The sequence below is a fragment of the Macaca nemestrina genome, chromosome 13, assembly GCF_043159975.1.
Source record: "Macaca nemestrina isolate mMacNem1 chromosome 13, mMacNem.hap1, whole genome shotgun sequence".
NCBI classification, from domain to species: Eukaryota; Metazoa; Chordata; class Mammalia; order Primates; family Cercopithecidae; genus Macaca; species Macaca nemestrina.
The window spans coordinates 30557136-30574896 of record NC_092137.1 but is presented as its reverse complement, the minus strand read 5'-3'; the positions used below and the strand labels follow the sequence as shown (position 1 = coordinate 30574896).

Genomic DNA, 17761 nt, shown 5'->3' with positions numbered 1-17761 from the left:
TATTAAAAATAGATTAAACATAGTACATGCTATGGTTCTGACCCAACAATACCAGACCCTCAGGACTGAAGAAGAGGCTCAAGATTGAGCCTCTGACACAAAAAGAGGAGGGAATGAAACCAGGCCTCATAAAACTTAGAAACTAGGCCTCATATAGAAAAAAAATTAACACCAGGTGGCTCTGGATAGGGTCCCACCCTGCCTCGATAAGGACCCACCCTGATAGGGTCCCACCCTGCCAATTCCGGGAAACAACCTCATGGGGTCCCACCCTGCCAATTCCGGAGGTCCCACCCTGCCTCGAAGTTCCCGGAATCAACAACTCCAGGAAAAAACCTCATAAGGTCCTGCTCTAACCAATTAGCATAAGACACCTTGCTCAGGCCATAGCTAGACCCAATCATTTTGCGCCTTAAGCTTTGTTTGAATTTCGCGCCATAAGCTGTGTTTGAACTTGTGTTTGCCTATATAAACAGCCTGTAACAAGCAGTCAGGGTCCCAGGGCCAACTTAGAGCTTGGGACCCTAGCGCGTTAGTAATAAATAACTCTCTGCTGTGAATCTCGTGTTGGTGATCCTTCGCGGCGACCCCTGCCCAGGAGGGAATCGACAGTTCGGTTCCAACACTACATGCTCTACTGGTCTAACAAGTTGCCAGTACATTAGAAATTTATATTCTCTGGTCGGGTGTGGTGACTCACACCTGTAATCCCAGCACTTTAGGAGGCTGGGGCGGGGGGGGGGGGGGGGGGGGGGCGGCGGTGGATCACTTGAGGCCAGGAGTCCGAGACCAGCCTGGCCAACATGGTGAAACACTAAAATACATCTCCACTAAAAATACAAAAATTAGCCAGGTGTGGTACTGTGCCTGTAATCCCAGCTACATGGGAGGCTGAGGTAGATGTTACAGTGAGCTGAGATCGCACCACTGCACTCCAGCTGGGACAACACAGTGAGACTGTTTCAAAAAAAAGAAAGTGATACTCTCAACAGAGCAAATATCTGACCTCCAAAGAGTTATCTAGTTTAAGAAGCCTTTTTTTAAAATCATAAAACCATGTATTTTCCTTTCTAAGGTGTTATCTAACACAAACTCATAAAATATTCCAGAGTGTTTTCCTATCCAGAACTAGAAGCAATTGACTGAAAACTACAGACAAGTTTCCCAAGTTGAGTACAACAGTCCCCACTTTGGATCCATTCCAAGACCCCTAGTGGATGCCTGAATCACACATTGTACTAAACCCTTCATATACATTACATACATACCATGATGAAGTTTAACTTACCAATTAGGCGTGGTGAGAGATTAATAATAACTATTATTAATAAAGTATTATTAAGTAAAATAAAGGCTCCCTGAACACAAGCACTGCTATACCCCGACAGTCAATCTGATCACAGAAACAGCTATTAAGGGACTAACAGGCAGGCAGGATAGCATATATTGCATCAATGCACTGGACAAAGGGATAATTCATATCCTGAATGCGACAGAGAAGCATGGCATCAGATTTCATCCCGCTACTCAGAATGGTACACAAATTTAAAACCCATCAGTTGTTTATTTCTGGAATTTTCCATAAAACATTCAAACCACAGTTGACTTTGGACTGCGGAAAGCAAAACTGTGGGTAAGGAGGGGACTACTATACACCTAAAAACAATGGCAAGTTAGCAGAGTACATTGAAATTTTTTAAAATCCAGAAATATTAATTCTTTATATTAGAAACTGAAAATAACATCTTGGGTACTTGGTCTTTAATTGGCTTTTTATGAGTTGAAGGGTTAAGTAGAACTTAGACTCTTCACTGGCTATTTCCAAAGATTACTGTAGGGGGTCCTGATAACCAGAACATCATACTGATGTTGGAATGCTTGTTGGAAACATAGTCTAATATGAATAAACATTTGATTTTACAACTTAAACTATGTTAGAGAAAAACTGTGTTTTGCCTCAGAATAAAATTGTTAGAAACATTGAAATGATGAAAAAAATGGCCTTAAAATCTATGTAGCAAAAAGGTATCTCAGAGATCAAGACCTCTGAATATTTTAAAAGAATCACAACAGGAAACAGAATACATTTTCAAATGTCATGGTGCTTTTTAAAAATATCAGACAAACAACAAAACAGGTCAAATCCCTTAAAACACACAATCAAGACTGACAGTATACTAAGTTTTTGTTTGTTTGTTTGTTTTAAGGTGGAGTTTCACTCTGTCGCCAAGCTGCAGTGCAGTGGCGCGATCTCGGCTCACTGCAAGCTCTGCCTCCCGGGTTCAGGAGGTTCTCCTGCCTCAGCCTCTGGAGCAGCCGGGATTACAGGCGCGCGCCACCATGCTCATCTAATTTTTGTATTTTTAGTAGGGACAGGGTTTCACCCTGTTGGCCAGGGTGGTCTGGATCTCTTGACCTCATGATCTGGTCGCCTCAGCCTCCCAAAATGCTGGGATTACAGGTGTAAGCCACTGCGCCTGACTGACTACTATTTTTAAATTTCTACTGATACTTGACAGTACCGTGTACAAAATCCTTCAAAGTACAAACTGAATAAACATCAACTAAGAGCTGGCTTTTTGCTAAACTCTAGATCTAAACTTTTAAGAGGTGGGGTAATGGAGTAATAATGGAAAAAGACTACTGGAAAGCAGCAGGCTGAACAATTCCCAGAGCTCACACATGGGGCCTGGAGTAGTCTGTTACCACCTATCCTCAACTTTCCTTTCTCTGAGGCTCAGGTCTTCCTCTTTGCATTGATGACACTATAGCTAGCTTCTCCCCAGAAAAAAGAAAAAAAAAATACCCTACAAACATCTAAATTTGGTATTCTCAATGCCTACTTCCTTTTATCCACCCGCCCCGCCCCCCAGTCCTGCAATGCTGCTGCTCTATTTGAAATCCCTGTAACTACCTTTATCTACTGTTGTTGTTTTTTTCTGCCAATTAGTGATTAGCTAGCTCTGTGTTTAGACCCTCACCCCTCAACTCCCTGCAGAGCTACACTTCACATTGTATCCATATGCTTCCCCATATGGGGATGCTTCCCCCATCAAGGCTCTGGCATGCTTCTTCCTCACCAATTTCTGATTTGATGTGATTAACAGAAAAAAATATATAAAGTAACTTAGCTATCATATAATAAAATATTTTCATTATGCAGTGATGAAGCTGAGGCTCAGGAGAGTTAAGACGACTTTCCTAAATCCACACAACAAATTAGTAGCATCAAATCTTTTCTGCTTACTGCTGCTTCTGCTATATCATGCTCTCTTTCTCCTGTGAAGAAGCCAGAAATTAGCCCTGAAATATGTCTCTAAACATAGACTTAAACGGGTAGAAAGGTGTGTGTCACATGAATATACTGGGATTACTCAGACCAAATCTAATCTAAAATTATTTCCATCCTACTTCTATTCCTTCTCTTTCAATCATTTGTTGATTTTCAATGATTCAATAAACATACAAAGATATCCCAATTACTGTGTGCCAGACACTATGTTAGTCATCTGGAGATTATAACAGTGAATATGACAGAAATTGCAAAGCTCTCACAAATCTAATGGTCCCTCCATCTCTTCCTTATGAGCTCCTATGTGGCTCTGCATTTAATCTAGCCCTATTCTGTATCTTCTTCCAAGTCTCAAGAGTTTGATGGACAAACTTGGTTCCAAATTATGCTAGCTATATACTTATTTAGAATAGCTAAAAAAAATTTTTTTTAAACAATAAAACTACTGACAATACCAGGAGCTGACAAGGATATGCAGCAACCAGAACTTGCAAACACTGCTGGTGGGAATGCAAAATGGGATGGCCACTTTGGAAAAGTTTGGCAGTTTCTTAAAATGCTAAATAGACACTTACAATAAAATCCAGAAATTCTACTCAATATCTAAGACAAATGAAAATGTATGTTCACACAAAAACCTATACATAATTATTTACAGCAGCATTATTCATAATTACCAAAAACTGGAAACCACCCAATTGTCAGTCAGGGAGAATGGATAAACAAAACCATAGTACATCCACACAATGACATACTACTCAGAATAAAGACAAACTATTGATCCATGCAACATGTTGAGTTAATCTCAAATGCATTATGCTGAACAAAAGATATGGTTTTAAAATCTTTTACTGGATTATTTCATTTATATGACATTCCAGATAAGGCAAAACCAAAGGATAGGGAAACAGATCAGTGGTTGGCAAAGATTAGAAGTAGGGAGATGGTTTGATTACAAAGAAACAACACAATATAAATTTAGGGGTTGGTCAGGCACGAGGTGGCTCGTGCCTGTAATCCCAGCACTTTGGGAAGCCGAGGGGAGCAGATCACGAGGTCAGGAGATCGAGACCATCCCGGTCAACATGATGAAACCCCGTCTCTACGAAAAATACAAAAATTAGCTGGGCATGGTGGCGCGTGCCTGTACTCCTAGCTATTTGGGAGGGTGAGGTAGGAGAATCGCTTGAACCCGGAGTCGGAGGTTGCAGTGAGCTGAGATGGCGCCACTGCACTCCAGCCTGGCAACAGAGTGAGACTCCCTCTCAAAAAAAATAAATAAAAAATAAAAAAAGAAGAAGTTTAGGGGGTTGAGCAAATTGGAAACTGTTCTATTTCCTGTTTAGGTTATGTTACAGGAAAGCTGTCCTGATCCAGACCCCAAGAAAGGGTTCTTGCATCTCACACAAGAATGAATTCAGGGCGAGTCCACGATGCAAACTGAAACCAAGTTTATTACGAAAGTAAAGGAATGAAAGAATGGCTACTCCACAGACAATGCAGCCCTGAGGGCTGCTGGTTGCCCATTTTTATGGTTATTTCTTGATGATATGCTAAACAAGGTAGGGATTATTCATGCCTCCCCCTTTTAGACCTTATAGGGTAACTTCTTGACGTTGCCCTGGCATTTGTAAACTGTCATGGTGCTGGTGGGAGTGTAGCAGTGAGGACCATCAAAGGTCACTCTTGTTGCCATCTTGGTTTTGGTGGGTTTTGGCCAGCTCCTTAACTGCAACCTGTTTTATCAGCAAGGTCTTTATGACCTGTATTTTGTGGTGACCTCCTATCTCATCCTGTGACTTAGAATGCCTTAACCATCTGAAAATGCAGCCCAGTAAGTTTCAGCCTCATTTTACCCAGCTCCTATTTAAGATGGATTTGTTCCAGTTCACACACCTGTGACAGTCACAAGACTATACACATTTGTGAAAATCCATAGAAAGTATATTTTTTAAAAAGGGAACTTTACTGTTTGTAGATTTTTAAATAAATTTTTAAAAAATTATGCTATGTGATATAAAATCTGACAATATTTACTGTTCTCTTATAATATGGGGAATTCCAATTTTCTGGATTATTTCAATTACAGTAACACCTAAAATGTAACTAGCTTTTAAAATATTCCAGGCACTGTTTCATGTATTTTACATGTCGACCTGTTCACCAGTCACAGCAATCTCATAATGTAGGTATTTTCATTACCTTAATTTTACATATAAAGCTATTGAGGCAGCAAGGGGTTAAGTAACTTACTAAAGCTACACAGCTAGTAAATAACAAAACTGGAACTTGAAGCCAGGTAACTTGGTGTCAGAGTCCACACTCAGGCTAAAATGTTACACTATGTTTCCTTTTCAAGAATATATTACATCTGTAGTTAAATATAAACCTGTTTTTAAATAGGCTATAAAATAAATATTTACAATTATAAACTAAATGTTTAATACCTCATACAAAAATTATTCTGAATTTTAGAATTCATAGAAACTTAGTGAGAAAGTCTTATGTCTTTCTTATCTTACTGTTACTGGCAGGTCTTTGTTCTTAGAGCTCCCAAGATGGTGGTGGGCTGCTCCCAAGATGGCAGCAAGCCTTCTGCTCTCTGACCTGGGGGGTTCTTGGCTTCACGGATTCCAAGGAATGGAACCTTGGGCCATGAGGTGAGTGTTACAGCTCCATTAGAAGCCGTGGGTCATGGAGGAGAACCATGGAACCCAGCAACTAGCGTTCAGCTCAATTAGGACAAACACACGCACTTAACCACGCAGAAACAATGGCGAGCCTCTAGCCTGATCGGGAGTGGCAATGGGCGCCTTGCTGGATCAGAAGCACAGAGGACACCGTGCCAGATCCATAGGGGTGAAAGTCAATGGCTGGTCTGCAACAGCAGCATTCAGCAGTGGTGGACGGCGAGCGAAAGTTCAGCTCGAGCCCTAACAAACATGGACCAGAAGAGTGTGCAGTTGCAAGATTTAATAGAGTAAAAACAAAGCTCCCACACAATGGGAGGGGACCCAAAGGGGGTTGCCACTGCCAGTTCGAATGCCTAGGTTTACATCCTGATCACTGTCCCTCCCCCTGAGCTCTCAGGCGATAGATGACTATTTTTTTTTTACCTCCTGCTTTTAGCCTAATGGGTATTTCAGTGAGCTCTCTTTACTACCTGATTGGTCAGGTGTGAGCTGAGTTACAAGCCCCGTGTTTAAAGGTGGATGCAGTCACTTTCCCCAGCTAGGCTTAGGGATTCTTAGTCAGCCTAGGAAATCCAGCTAGTCCTGTCTCTCAGTTCCCCCATCTCAACAGGAAAACCCAAGTGCTGTTGGGGAAGTTGGCTGACAACCACTCTAACTGCTTCCTGCTGAACTGGGGCATAGAAGGGGGCATGCAGTTGAGATTTCCTCAGGAGGGGTGCCTCTGATGTCATCAACATCAGAGCATGGGCTAGCAGGCCAGTCCAGGGATCCGCGGTAGATCTTAGTCATGGACTGCATCTGGGGCTCCATTTAAAGAACCATTTGCAGTTTTACAGCATCGACTCCAGAAGAGACAAACTTAACAAGGAGGTTAAAGATACAGGGATTGAAATGTATGGCCTGAAGTGCAGGGGGAGGCACATCCAACAGTTAGTAGGGTTTGGGGATCAGCATAAGCCAGTATAGGCTGGATGTGTTCCTCACTGAGGGCCCAGGTGCCTTCGAGTAATTTTAGCCCTAAGTATTTAAAACTTGCTGTGAGCAGAGCTGAGCCTTTGGTTTGGATACCTTGTAGCCACAGGTGGCGAGGAACTTTAAGAGCGTTTGGGTGGCTTGATGGCACAGGGTTTCTGAACGGGTGGCTAAAAGTAAATCATCCACATACCAAAGGACAAGAGTGTCCAAATATGAGAAGTGGCTCAAGTCTTGGGCTAATGCCTGTCCAAATAGATGGGAGCTATCCCTGAACCCTTGGGGTAAAATAGTCCAGGTGAGTTGAGACGTTGAGTTTCAAGGATCTTCAAAGGCAAACAAGAATTGAGAGTCAGAATGTACAGGGATGCAGAAAAAGGCATCCTTAAGGTCCAGGACTGTAAACCACTCTGCTTCCTCTGGTATTTGGGAAAGCAGAGTATAAGGGTTAGGTACAGCTGGTACAGAGGGACAACAGCCTCGTTGATAATCCTGAGATCTTGCACTAACCTCCACTGTCCGTTGGGTTTCTGTACTCCTAAAAGTGGAATATTGCAGGGGCTACTGCATGACCTTGGGCTTTTAGGTCCTTAACAATCTTCTGGAGTCCTTGTTGGGCCTCAGGTCTAAGAGGGTACTGCCTTTGGTAGGCAAAGGAGGCAGAATCCTTTAGTTTAACTTGAATGGGACGGGCATTCTTCACTCGTCCATATTGTCCTTCTGTTGCCCAGACTTCAGGATTAATTCCTTCCTCAAGCAGGGGACAACAAACAGGTGTTCCTTCTCCTATGTTCAGGTGTATAATGGCTCCTACTTTTGCTAGGATGTATCTCCCTAACAAAGGAGTGGGGCTTTCAGGCATAATTAGAAAGGCATGTGAAAAGAGTAAAGTTACCCAGTCCCAACTTAGTGGCTGGGAGAAGTATCTAATGACTGCCTGTCCTAGGACCCCTCAAATAGTGACAGGTCTGGAGGACAGCTGTCCGGGACAGGAGAGTAAGAATGAGAAGGCTGCATCAGTGTCCAGGAGACAATTAACCTCCTGGCCCTCAATGGTCAAGCATACCTGGGGCTCTGTGAGGGTGATGGCATAGGCTAGCACTTGCCCCAGGCACCCTCAGTCCTGCTGCTGGATCGTCTGGTTAACGGCTTCTGACTCAGAGGACTTTCGTCTGCTGGGGCAGTGGGCCTTCCAGTGATTCCCTTGACATAAGGGGCATGGACGAGGGGGCAGCTTATTTCTATTCAGACAATCTTTTTTAAAGTGTCCTTGTAGACCACACTGGTCTACAAGCAAGCCCTGTTAGGCATTCGATTTGCCCAGCCTTTTCCTCTTCCAAAGCCTCCAAAGTTCACTTGCCTGAGGGCCTTTTTTTATCCCATTTGTCCCGTTCCGCCCGCTCTTCCTCATCACTATTATAAAAAACCGAGCTTGCCAGGTTCAATAGGGTTTCCAAGTTTTGCTCTGGGTTTAAGGTGGACTTACGAAGTTTTTTCTAATGTCTGCAGCTGACTGAAAAACTTATCTTTTAAGATTAGTTGGCCTTCAATAGAGTCAGGTGACAGAGAGGTATGCTTTCTCAATGCCTCCCTTAGTCTCTCCAGAAAGGCAGTAGGATTTTCTTCCTTTCCCTGTGTTATAGTGGACATCACTGAATAATTTATAGGCTTCTTCCCAGTGTTCCTTAGTCCTTCTAGCATGCAAGTTAGCAAATGTCTGCGGCACCAAGCTCCATGTTCTGTGTCCCCAGGAGGGTCTACACTGGGAACTGCCTGCTGGCCTGTGGGGAATTGTTCTCTTTCCTCTGTTGTCATCCTATCATTGACCTGACTGAGATACCAGAGATCGCCAAACTCTTGGGCTGCAGTTATGGCGGCACTTGTCTCATTTGGGGTTAGTGTCTGATCTAGCAGTAACATTGTATCTTTCCATGTCGGATCAAAGGATTGTCCTAACCCTTGTAAAATCTCAATATAGCCATCAGGGTTATCTGAGAATTTACCTAGGTCTATTTTAATTTGCTTCAAGTCTGAGAGGGAAGAAGGTACATGCACGCTGGCTGGGCCGAATTCTCCTCCTCCCACTGCTTGGAGGGGGCATAATCGGGGAATACTTGCACTCCTTGGTTCATTGTTTACCCCTTTGCCTATCTCCTTTGGAGACAGTTTGGGTTGAAGGGAGGTCCTTATTAGTTGGGAAAGGAGCCAGGGGGACACCGGCATAGGGAAGTAGACTCTGAGGGCTTCCTGTACGGCATAAATTACACTTTTTACATAATTGTGAGTTGTCTCTTAAGGAAAAGAAAGTTTGCACATACGGCACGTCACTCCATTTGCCCTCTTTTCTACAAAAGAGGTCTAGCTGTAAGATGGTGTTATAATTTATACTTCCCTCAGGAGGCCAGGTTTCTCCCACTTGAAGAGGATATTGTGGCCAGGCGGTACTGCAGAAGAATATAAGTCATTTCTCTCTTAGGGTCTGAGGGTCAAATTGGTCCCAATTCTCCAGAATACATCTTAGGGGCGTTTTTGCGTTGGGGGAAACGTTTCCCATCTGGAAAAAGAACATAGGGATGCCAGCAGCCCTAGTCATTTTCCGATGAGCATTAGTCCTACGGCGTCCTCTATGGTCCTAATGCTTATTCCTTTCCAGGGTGCGTAACCACCCATGGACTTCTGCTTATCAGATTAGTTACGCTCACTGATGTAGCAGTCCTGCACCTGTTTTCCCGCCTTTCTTGACCGACAAAGAAAGGGGTCTGGGCTGCTGGATTCCAGTGGTCCTTTACCAGCGTGCCCAACATTGCCTTTGTGCTCAGGGTTGAGTTCTAGAGCTAGGATGGGTTCCTGAGTGTTTCATAACAAACCAGTTGCCCCATCAAGGTGCATTCCCATAAACAATAGTTCCTAGAGGGTGTAGATAACCTTTTGAGTCAGGATTGAGATAGATTTTTTTTTTTTTTTTTTTATGATAACCATTTTTATCCAAAGCAAACTTCCTTCATGTCTGGGGACTAGACCGTCTAAGGCCACAAGATTAGAAGTTAGGATAATATATGTTACACTGTTAACTTTTAGCAACTTTACTTTTATTGAAAACCTTGTAAGTCTGGAATTTCAATTATCCTTTGCTATTAATAAGACTTTGTTTAGTCTAAATTAACTTAGAATTGGTATAGATCGTTCCTTCCTGGTTCTGTAAGTACTTTAAGGCTTGGCTGAGTGCAAACAGCTCGCACATTTGAGCAGACCAATTATTAGACAATTTTTCTAACTCTGCTTCTACAAGAGTTTCCCTATCAATTACTGAATACACATTCTGTTTTTTTTCCCTCAATCACCCAGGAGGAACCATCTATCGTCCTGTCCTGAAGGGAGTTCCTCCTAGGTCTGGTTGGAACTTTGTATGGTAATTAAGATTTAAATCCCCTGTTAGGAAATCTGCTGGGTTAAGGGAATTTTCAGTGGTTAATGTTAAATCATCTTCTTCTAACAGAATAGCCCCATACTTTAATATTTTTGAGTTAGTAAGCTACCTTTTTTACTTAGGATATTTCTGAACTGGTGAGGTATGCTCATGATGAGCTTTCCTCTAAAAGTTATTCTTCTACTTTCTTCTGCTAGCAAAGCAGTTGCCGCTACAGATTGAATGCATTTGAGCCATCTGTGGGTTACTGGATTAAGGATTTTTGATAGGAAGGCTACGGGTTGTCAGTGGCCCCATTGCTTTTAGCTATGCCCTTGTTTACACTGACAACAAGGTGGGTATTAGAGTGTTATAGGGTCAAGGAGAAGACCTTCAATTATCAATTACAGGTTTTAAATTTACCCTGGCTTTTAAAGGAATAGGGTACACTGTTTTTTCTTTACTACTTCTCTTTCTCTCTTTTTGACTTTCTGTCTCTCTCTCTCTCTCTCTCTGACTCCCTTTGTCTCTCTGCCTCTCTCTTTTCCCCCTCTCTTTCTCCCTTCTCTTTTGATAGATGGATTTTGGGAACATAGCAGAATGACATTGCCCCCATTTGCCACTATAGGAATATGCTCTTCCCTTTAATTTACTCAATTCGCTTTCATCCTGATCTGTTATGTTGTGGTAGACCCAGTTTCAGTTGTTAAAGTACTGGGTTATCATTCTAAGGCCCTGGCCAAGGAGTTGAGGCTTGGAGATTGTATTGCGGGGTGGGGAGGGGGGAAGGGCCGGTAAGCTGGGTAGAAATTGGGAGGAGAGCATCTTAAATTAATGGGAGAGCAATCCTCCCAGCCATTTACAAATCTGGGGCCCTGGCAAGGGTGGTGGGGAACGGGTCCCACATAACTGCCCATGTCAACAGCTGTATACCTGAACTGGGAGGGACACCAAGGACAAGACTCTCTGGGTTCATAGCCTAGATGCCTAAGGACACAGTGGAGAGCTTCCTCAGATCCCTTTGGAAATACAACTTGCTCTAATACTTGGGAGAGGAAATGAAAGCCTGAACCATTAGTACCTAGGAGGCAGGGATCAGAGGAAGTAGATTCAGAGGTAAGGAGAATTTTGGGGCTACACTTTCAAGAAAGTGGTGGTTGGGACCCAGGAGGTATGGGTCAGAAGGAGAGGTAGGGGGCGCATGCATCAGCGACTGTGGAGTAAAGACTTCTAGCTGCACCATAATCTCGACCGGCCAATGCCAGGAGTTTGGGATGACAGCTTTCTGCCTCTAGCTGGCCCTCGGCTTCCCCAGGAAAATTGTAAAAGCAGAAGCTGGTTCCAGGCAGACCAACGCTCCCAATTCAGAAGGGTTGGGGGCTGTTAGCCTTTTCCCAGAAAGCCTGACACCTGAGTCTTAAGTCCGGCAGCCACGCTAATCATTTTTAAATGGCTGACAGATGCCCAGTATTTTCCTCCGACTCTAACGAAGGATACAACAGAATAGCAAGTGTAAGTGGTCCGATATTACTCAAGGCTTTGGAGAATCCCTGTATAGGCCACCAGATGTTACTGGTGGGTCTTTGTTCTTAGAGCTCCCAAGATGGTGGCAGACCACTCCCAAGATGGCAGCAAGCCTTTTGCTCTCTGATCTGGGGTTCTCGGCCTCACGGATTCCAAGGAATGGAACTTTGGGCCATGCGGTGAGTGTTATAGCTCTATTAAAAGCCATGGGTCATGGAAGAGAACTGTGGAACCCAGCGACTAGTGTTCAGCTTGATTAGGACGAACACATGCACTTAGCACGCAGAAACAATGGCGAGCCTCTAGCCTCATCGGGAGTGGCAATGGGCGTCTTGCTGGATCAGAAGTGCAGTGGACACCGTGCCGGATCTGGAGGGGTGAAAGTCAGCAGCGGGTCTGTGACGGTGGCGTTCATCAGTGGTGGACGGTGAGTGAAAGCTCAGCTGCAGCCCTAACAAACATGGACCAGAAGGGTGTGCAGTTGCAAGATTTAACAGAGTGAAACCAGAGCTCCCATACAACGGGAGGGGACCCAAAGGGGGTCGCCACTGCCGGTTCAAATGCCTGGGTTTATATCCTGATCACTGTCCCTCCACCTGTGCTCCCAGGCGATAGATGTTGACTATTTCTTTACCTCCTGCTTTTAGCCTAATGGGTATTTTAGTGAGCTCTCTTTACTACCTGATTGGTCAGGTGTGAGCTGAGTTACAAGTCCTGTGTTTAAAGGTGGGTGAAGTCACCTTCCCCAGCTAGGCTTAGGAATTCTTAGTCGGCCTAGGAAATCCAGCTAGACAGGACTATCATTACCATCCCTCAATACCTAATGTAATGTGTATGACACCAAAACTTGGGGAGGTGCAAGGAATGGGAGTTGCCAGCTTCTGATGGAAGAAAGTTGGGTTAAATAACTGACAAATTAAATATTTAATCTTTTTAAAACCCTTTAAAATAAAAAAGGTGACATAATTGAAAAGTAATTAAAAACACTGCAATTTAGTATCACATTTTGTGCATTCTTTGCATAATACTGATACCTTTTTTAAAAAGACATTTGAAAACTAACTGCAGTTTTAAAAGGGCATATAACATTTTATTGACAAATAACAGAGATAGGTATAACAGAGATAGAGAAGTGAACTGTAGATAATCCTGAAAAACTATGCCTACTTCAAGTGTAACCTAACAAGTTTTCCCAAATGACCACTTTCCTTTCAGCGAATTAACAACAATCTTAATAACCTCACTAATTTCCTAGCTCATAATATGATTATGATGCTTACCCATGGTGTCTAACCACTTATGGTTCAAACCATTGCATCACCAAACAAAAGATAAAATAGAACACATGAACCAAAATACAGCCCACCTAGACTTCTTACTCAGTTGCATGTGTTATTCCTAGAGCACGACAATGTGGGAGGACATTCCCTGACAAAGATTAACGGACTCCATTATGGATACCTATAGTCCCTTGCTCAGGAAGGAAACATTTTCATAGAATCTCCCTAGTTATTTTATTCACGTAACAAGTCAAGTGTTAGCAACTAGTGTTACTCTCAGAGTCTAATAGGGAAGCTAAGTACGAAAATAAATTATTGCAATTCACTGTGATACATGCTGTAATAGAGGGATAGGAGATATGCAACAGGTGTTAAGGGTAGATCAAAGTAGACAAGATGAACTCTGCTAACAGGGATTAAAGAAGGCTTTAGACTCTTGGAGGATAAGTGGTTGTGGGAGGGGAGAGAATACTCCAGGCAATAACCTGCAGAGTCACAACCTGCAGAGTCACAGAAATTTGAAACAGCACGGCTTAATCAGAAAACTTTTAAAACTCGTATTACTGAGGTACAGGGTACACAATGGGGGCGGGGGGAGCGGGGGTTTCAGGAACATAGGCCTGAGGGAGAAAGTACACACACCCAGGCCAGGATAGCCAAGAAAACCACATTTGACAGGTCACTAGGGGTGGAGGAAAAATATCTAAGGCATATGAGTCATGTTTTAGGATACATGTTAAAAGTGAAATGTATATAAATGTTTCAAAAGTGAAATGTATATAAACATGAATTCAATCAGTATACAGATTAATTTTATTAAGAGCCTTCTCTGGATCTAAACAGAGAGTGCATGGGACTTGTTGGCAAAAATCCCAGGACTGACAGACGCTGGTATCACAGAGGTCTGTGATGCAGCTCCAACACTCAACAGCCAGAGGATCACAACCACATTACTTAACCTGGACACTTCACTTATAAAGTTAGGAGGTTAGGGAAAAACCTCTCTGGGGCCTCTACTAACACAGGAATTCTAAATATAGGCTATCTTTTGCCCACTGAATACTTATCAGGAACTTTACAGAGGGCTCTTGGCATTTACATATCTAACACCTAGAGATTCAACTATTCATGAATAATCCAAAGGTCATAACATGGAAGTAATCTGCTGAAACTCAAAGCTCAATTGTGAACACTGCAAGGCTGATGTCAAAAAACAAACCATTTAGGTAGTAATTAATGACTCTGGCCAACTGTCTAGTATCCTAATCTCAAAAAGCCTTTATTCTCTTCTACTTACTTCATACGCACTTCTTTGGGGAAGTGATATGCTATAATAGATTTGTAAATGTGAAGGTTCAAAAGGACCTTGTTATATCCCTTGACAATGTCAAGTATGTCCTAACACTGGCACTTTACATTCTCACCTCATCCAAACAAAAGCCTCAAAAGCAAGCTGTTGATTTATCAGTAGTATTTACAGGTAAAGGAATGAAAGATTTAGTTCCATTAACGAGTCCCTGACACTTTATATTGAGTGAGGTAAGAAACCTATAACCAAGGAGATTCTCAGAAAATGCAGTGTGAGCCCCGAAAATTTGAGACAGATCACAGTTAATTTAGAAAGTTTAATTTACCAAGGTTGAGAACAGGCACCCGTGACACAGCCTCAGGAGGTCCTGATGGCATGTGCCCAAGGTGGTCAGACCACAGTTTGATTTTACACATTTTAGAGAGACATGAGACATCAATCAACATAGGTAAGATGAACATTTGGTTCCATCTGGAAAGGTGGGACAACTGGAAGCAGGGAGGGGGCTTCCAGGTCATAGGTAGATAAGAGACAAATGGTTGCATTCTTTTGAGTTTCTGATTAGCCCCTCCAAAGGAGGCAATCAGATATGCATTTATCTCAGTTTGCAGAGGAGAGACTATGAATAGAATGGGAAGCAGGTTTGCTCTAGGCAGTTCCGAGCCTGACTTCTTCCTTTAGTTTAGTGATTTGGGGGGCCCAAGATATTTTCCTTTCACAGAGAAAAGAGTTCAAATGCAGAGAGTTTAAAGGCCAAAAAGTAAACAATGAATAATAAAAGCATATAACAAATTAAGCATATTGTTTAAGCAAATGCAAGCTCATTTATTCATGAGACTAGGGGTCAATAAAGTACACACAAAACCACCCATCTACATTATACTACAGTTGCACTTCTTACATGTTACTCTAGTAACTAGGGAACCCTAGAAATTCCCCATTTTTTCCAAAAATATAGGAAAATGAAAAATTAACATGTGCTGACTTACATATATTTATTGATATTTATCTATTTAAATACATACAGCTAAATATAGCAAACTACATATTTATATATAACTACACATTAATAATTAATCTAAACTCAGTTTAGATTCAACAAATTTTCCAATGAAAAGCCCTAACACATCTTTTGTGAAATATGTTCATTAGTGATCAGTAAAATATAAAGTACCATTTTCCTTCTATCTCATTAGAAAAACTGAAAATACTCACAATATTTAACATTGGCAGGGTTATAGATACAAATGTATTTTTCTATCTTGCTACTAATATTGTAAATTAAGTACCACCCTTTAGGTTAGTAATAAGGCAGTACTTGTCAAGACAAAATGTGCATGTTTAATTAATAATTATACTTCAAGAACTCTATCATGCAGAAATATTTATAGGAGTTCACAAAGAAATGGGTACAACATTGTTCATGTAAGTATAATTTGTAACAATAAACAGTGGGCAATAATAAAGCCTACCAATAAGAGAAGGGGGAACATTTATTTTAACATTTATTTTGAAGTACTAAGCAGGCATTCAAGAGAATACGGAAACTCACATCATCTGATATGATAGGGTATCCTTGATATGCAGTAAATAAAACCAAGTGCAAAATATAACAGATGGCATGCTCCCATTTTTGCCTTAACAAGTCAATTTTTAAAAAAATGTATGCATCTGTGTATATCTGTGCATGTCAGTACATGTATTTCTAGGTGTATTAATAGGTCTGATTTCAATAGAGGGGCATAGTAAGCTCAAGACTATGCCACAAAGAGGCTATCTGGAGATAAATATCCTCTCCTTAATCTCCATCCACCCTTTTATCTCCTGTAAGGGCTTCCTTCCCCTTGACCTCACCCAACTGGAAATAAGGGAAAAGGGCACCCCCTGGGTCTCCTGAGGCAGACAAAAGAAAAGAATGTTGAGCATGTCCAGAGGGCAAAGAGAAGACATCCAGTAGAACAATATGAGCATAAGGAAAATGAGGAGTTACAAAGCATTATCTAGAATATGATAACCTTTTACACATACATTATACAGTGTCAGGCTTCTGAGCCCAAGCCAAGCCATTGCATCCCCTGTGACTTGCACATCTGCCCAGATGGCCTGAAGTAACTGAAGAATCACAAAAGAAGTGAAAATGCCCTGCCCCGCCTTAACTGATGACATTCCAACACAAAAGAAGTGAAAATGGCCGGTCCTTGCCTTAAGCGATGACATTACCTTGTGAAATTCCTTTTCCTGGCTCATCCTGGCTCAAAATGTTCCCACACTGAGCACCTTGTGACCCAACCCCCCTTTGACTGTAATTTTCCTTTACCTACCCAAATCCTATAAAACAGCCCCACCCTTATCTCCCTTCGCTGACTCTCTTTTCGGACTCAGTCCACCTGCACCCAAGTGATTAAAAAGTTTTATTGCTCACACAAAGCCTGTTTGGTGGTCTCTTCACAGGGACGCACATGACATTTTGGTGCTGTGACTCGGATCTGGGGACCTCCCTTGGGAGATCAATCCCCTGTCCTCCTGCTCTTTGCTCCGTGAGAAAGATCCACCTACAACCTTGGGTCCTCAGACCCACCAGCCCAGGGAACATCTCACCAATTTTAAATCGGGTAAGCGGCCCCTTTTTAACTCTCTTCTCCAACCTCTCTCACTATCCCACAACCTCTTTCTCCCTTCGATCTTGGCGCCACCCTTCAATCTCTCCCTTCTCTTCATTTCAATTCCTTTCCTTTTCTGGTCGAGACAAAGGAGACACGTTTTATCCATGGACCCAAAACTCCAGCGCCCCCATCATGGACTGGGGACGGCAGCCTTCCCTTGGTGTTTAATCATTGCAGGGACGCCTCTCTGATTACTCACCCACGTTTCAGAGGTGTCTGACCACGCTACAGGGACACCTGCCTTGGTCCTTCACCCTAAGTGGCAAGTCCCACTTTTCTGGGGGAGAAGCAAGCACCCCACCCCTTCTCTCCCTGTCTCTACCCCTTCTCTGCTTTTCTGGGGGAGAGGCAAGCACCCTGACCCCTTCTCTCCCTGTTTCTACCCCTTCTCTGCTTTTCGGGGGGGGGGGGCAAGCACCCCACCCCTTCTCTCCCTGTCTCTACCCCTTCTCTGCTTTTCTGGGGGAGGGGCAAGAAACCCGACCTCTTATTTTTGAACCCTGACCTCTTATTTTTGTGCCCCAACCTCTTACTTTTGCGCCCCATCCTCTTATTTTGTGCCCCAACATATTTTTGAACCCCAATCCCCTATTTCCACGCCCTGACCCCTTTCCTGCTTTTC

General features: G+C 42.8%; 1 protein-coding gene and 1 pseudogene across 13 annotated transcripts in view; both read right to left on the bottom strand.

Annotated features, from left to right (window-relative positions):
- Nucleotides 1-17761, bottom strand: part of LOC105479704 (lysocardiolipin acyltransferase 1) — a 232971-nt gene that overhangs the window by 134171 nt on the left and 81039 nt on the right. The window lies entirely within an intron of this gene.
- Nucleotides 1618-17515, bottom strand: LOC139357802 (uncharacterized; annotated as a pseudogene).